General features: G+C 40.5%; 1 long non-coding RNA gene across 1 annotated transcript in view; it reads left to right on the forward strand.

Annotated features, from left to right (window-relative positions):
- Positions 1-5,000, forward strand: part of LOC138059010 (uncharacterized) — a 10,867-nt gene that overhangs the window by 5,556 nt on the left and 311 nt on the right. Inside the window, exon 2 of the long non-coding RNA XR_011134133.1 lies at positions 3,016-3,177. This is a non-coding gene — a long non-coding RNA (uncharacterized lncRNA). The remainder of the gene's footprint in view (positions 1-3,015; positions 3,178-5,000) is intronic.

The raw sequence follows: 5,000 nt of genomic DNA on the forward strand, positions 1-5,000 counted from the left end.
ATACTTTTCTTTTCCAACTTCTTTCGAAAGCTCTTGCTCTTTTCTCAACTGCAAACTTTCTGCTCCACCAACCAAAACGTATCTCAAGGTTACAAAAATTTATACTATTACTGTACATTAATTTAGCTTATAACGTGAGACTTTTTTCCTACTAGAAATGGTACAACAACACTAGTTCATTAACACCGTTATGAAATACGAATAATTAACAACACTGAACTATGGAACTTGTGAAGAGAACAGGAAGAATGATAGAGAAAAACGAACGGTGACTATACATAATTAATGTAAAAGCGAGAAAAAAGAAATTTCGTGACAGTGACCTCCATTTTTTATTGTAGAATAGTAATTAGGTATCTAAGATAGAGCTATCATCAATTTTTAAAAAATTCATGGGAGGCTATTCAGAGCTACCTTATATTTTCGATTATTTAAGGTAGCTCTGAATTGGCTCCCATGAATGTTCTAAAACTTTGACGATACCTCTATCTCAGATTGCTAATTACTAGTCTATGTTTTTTTGTCCCCCGCCATTTTAGTCCGGTATATGAAAGTCTACCAGAACTTAAGCAACGACAATGGCGACGGCAACGAGAACGTCAAGAATTTGCATATTTAGTGGGCAAAAACAAAAGCTTTGCACTCCCTGCACCTGCGTTTTTCCCTTTTGTCCATTTCTTTGCCGTCGTCTGCAGAACAGCAACTTGAAATACCCGGCCAAGTTTGTAATGTTAATAGGACCGAGTGGAGTCCAATTCGATCTGTAATATATCATACGAGTTATAACAAAATTGGACGACCGCGGAGCGGGAGTCCGATTTGTTTATCACGATTATGATTACAGATCGAATTGGACGACATGAAGTCCTCTTGGATAGATAGATAGGTTGATTAAAAATATGATCTAGCGGTCGAAAGGCTGAATTGCATGACTATTTACAATATAAGTATGAATAAAAAAACTATATACCTATTAGTAGACTATATCTAACAATGATAAAACTATGTTGGCTTTACGTACTCATCTATTTGACGTTGAGGGAATAAAAGTGTCCATGTAGCGTTTTGTACGGATGACAGGGTGCTTAACCTTAAACTCATTTAGGTCTGGTAAAAGATGGCTTAGCTTGTGACATGGATCAGACATAATTGAATCAAAATAATTGATTACATAGTTCGCTTCGTATGTCCTTGAGGGTCTCTAGATTACACAAAGAAAACCTTTCATGATAAGGCATGCCATTTGGAGAGATGATTGACAAAGCTCATCTCTGTACATGCTCTAGTTCGTCACTTAGATAGGTTGGCAAAGCATGATGGAATACATGCGTGCAATGCTCCAATACAGGCCTAATGCAAGTAGAAGAAAAACTAACGATATCATTAATAGGAACCCGTGCGCGCTTCAGCAGAATGAGAAAATACATGCGCTTATTAGCCTTTCTTATGACTTCATGAACATGGCAATTCCACTGGAGAGTCCTAGCAATGGTAACTCCCAAGATTTTTGCATGATCTACTAACTCGACCTCTTTGGAGTTGACGGAAATAGAATTAAACCGATGTTTTGATTTTTTAAAGTCAACGATTAGCTCTTTACATTTATCCGCGTTCAAATGGCGTTTGTTTCTTATTGTCCATTGTCCCACCTCGATGACAGAGCACTGGATACTACTCTTCCGAACTTCGGAACAACTTCGGCCAGTATTGTGTCGTCCACGTATTTCCATGCTTGAGCTTCTGATGGATGGAGCCGGATCATTTATCATCAGCAGGAAAAGCTAAGGACCGAGCTTAGTGCCTTGGGGAACGCCCAGTTGTGCACCATTGAGATTAGAGCTTGTGTAGTTGATGACTTTAATTGGTATGGCGCCAAAGTGGTTTGGATCAATAATATTCAGAACTGCACGATAAATTCCTCAGCTACTTTACAGATGAATTTATCGTGCGTAATCACGTGGGTCCTGCAGTTCTGGATATTATTAATCCAAACCAGTTTGGCGCCATACCAACTAAAGTCATCAACTACACAAGCTCTAATCTCAATGGTGCACAACTGGGCGAAAGCCACAGACGGAATTTATTAATCATAAAAAATTACAATTTCCAAGTTATGAAAGAAAGGGAAAATTTGCATTAAAAGACTGACAAAAGAAGCGTAAATTTTTTATTGTCGCTCTGAAAGAAAGAAAGAAAGAAAGAAAGAAAGAAAGCAAGCTCCAATTTAGGAGTCTGTACACTGTTTCTATGGTGACTGAAACCAAGGTTGTGATTGGTTGATTTAAACTACAACTTTGATTGTGATTGTCTCATTGAACTGTCCGATAACAAACTGGTCCAGGTTGCTCGAAGAATGGTTAGCGCTAACCAGCGTTAAATACCATGGAAACCTATAGGTTTTGATACCTCTTAACCAACGATTAGGGCTGACCAGGCTTTAAGCAACCGGCCCTTGTTCTGGGGGTTATTTTGTCCCTGCGACGTGTCCCATGAATTTGAACCAGCTGAACTTCATGGGGCACGCCGCGGGGACAAAATAACCCCCAGATTAGTGTTGCACAGTTACAAAAGTATCAGTTCACACGAGGGGACATGTCGCTGCAACATATCCTTGAAACATGTACTTACAACATTTTCATGTGTGTGTCCCCGCAACACGTCCCTGCTACATGTCGCCTCAGTGTGCTCTACACAAGTTTTTTGTCGCTGCAAACAAGTAACATTTTTAAGTCGCTTAACGAAGTCTGCAAACAAACCACTTTCAGGAATGTTAAGCGAGACAACGGCTGTCGTGAAAACACGGCCTAACTGCTGAAAAACTAAGCCGGAAATGGTGTTATCATAGCCAGCAAACTCTTGGCAGTTATTTTCTAGGCTTAAATTCAGTTGCTGAGTTCTAATTTCCTTGCATAATTGAAGCCTTGTAAACACCAGGAAATACGCCTTTCTTTTTTATTTTTTGTCATACACCTCTAGTTTCATACCAGTTATTTGTAAACTCCTCTCTATGTTTAGGTGCAACCGCAGATATCCGACTAGCACTTGCACAGATGGCGGAATTGCCATGCGTAGATGAGGCTGATGCTTACTTCTGCCATTTTGAGATCATCATGAAGGAAGCTTGCACAAATAACATATCTGCCATGATGAAATCATGCAGATATACATGTTCCTTCTGTAAGTAGTTTGTAATGGACTATACAATAACCGTAATTTGTAATTGTCGTTGGAATGTCAGGAAAGAGCACAGGCAGCCATACAGAATTTGTATGGGAAAATTAACTTTAAGCTTTCGTATTACATTCTGCTCTCTCATTGGACAATTTGAAACACTTGGCCAATGAGAGTGCAGAATGTAATACGATCGCCATCCAGCTATAACGGCCGTAGCCACACATCTAGCTGAACGCATGGGAAGATTATAGAAAGCCGAACATTATTTGGAATTTATCCACTTAAAATCGCTGTGTGGTCCCAGTGTGGAGTTGATGTGATAGGAAATTTATCTGGCCCTAAGACTGTGGTGTTTTTATGGCGATTCGGACCGTTGCTTTGTGATGCGAGGGCAATTCGTGGGGCGAGATCGCCGCGAGTCACCAGCCTTTCTTCTCTTAGTGAGGGGAAATGACAACTAACGACATCGTAAAAATTTGAAAGCCACAAACCCGGCTAAAACGGACACAGTTTGCCCTCCGATTGCACAGAAAAGACAAGGACAACTGTACGTAGAGGTAAGCGAAGTTTATTTCTACATTTACAGCTTATTTTCCCACCATACAAATTCTATAAAACGTACACCGAGCTTGGGCTGCCTGTGGAAAGAGGAGACAAATTAATTGAAAGCCGACTTCCAAACGTATCCGGATATTTTGAATCGGCAATTTTTCTTTGCGGATTCGACTTCCGTCCACACGTATCCGGCGAATCCGGCTTCCGAATCCGCAACCTTTTTGAATCCGCTTTCCGGAGTGGAAAGTTTTAAATACGCAAAGAATTTGGAATCATGTGGACGGTCGAATCCGGATATTAGGGAGGGAAACGACAACCGGAAGTGAATATTTCGCTTGTCTCCCAGATTTTTAAACCAATCATCTCTCATGGAGAAAAGAAACTTAGCAATATAACTGTAGTTGCGTGAAGACAAGTTAAAAAGGAAAACAACTCACTTCCGGTTGCCTTCCGCGTCTCAAAAACGTCGGGTACTTTAAAATCCGATGACGTTACAAACTCAGGTCCAGTCTCTTCTCGCCAACTCGACTCCTGATGGTGTATACAAAAACTTGTTTTAACAACGGAGTTGATAATGTAAATTGACCACCGTACAGAGATTCGTACAGAGATTCTAGCTTTTAGAATCTCTGTACGGTGGTCAATTTACATTATCAACTCCGTTGATAAACCAAATTTTTGTATACTACTTCCCCACCGACTCAGCACCACAGTTTCTTTAGAAACTACCCCTTCATCCTGATGGTGTATGCTCTGCATGCTCTGTGGCCAATAGTCACAGAGGAGTCCTGGTCACTAGAAAGAACCCGGATACGTGTGGATGGGCAAATTCAATTTGAATACGTCACGTGTTGACGTAATCATTTTTGAATCCGCATAGAACGCGTGGACGCGTTTTTATTCTGAACTACAAAGCGTGTTTCTGATTTGCCGTCTTTCCAGTTAAGTAGGGTAGTTTCCGGATTACGAACGGTGTGAACGTGTTATTCAAAAATTCGAATAGACGTCTTTTAAGTATGGCCCTGAACGAAAATCATTCCATTCTTTAAGAGTTTTTATTTGTTTGTGAAAAAACATCTTTCTTGTCGTTGGAGTTAGGGAGAGAGAGCCTGGGTTCAAGGTTGATGAAGAAGTGCACCTGCACTTCAAATATACGTTTATTTCATTCATGGACTCCTTCACGGGAACACATAAGTCCAACAAATTAACCTGCTTTCAACTGAGTTGCCTCGGTGGTCGAGCGCAGACGTCATGTGTTCGAATCCTGTTGA

Source organism: Montipora capricornis, chromosome 8 (assembly GCF_036669925.1).
Source record: "Montipora capricornis isolate CH-2021 chromosome 8, ASM3666992v2, whole genome shotgun sequence".
NCBI classification, from domain to species: Eukaryota; Metazoa; Cnidaria; class Anthozoa; order Scleractinia; family Acroporidae; genus Montipora; species Montipora capricornis.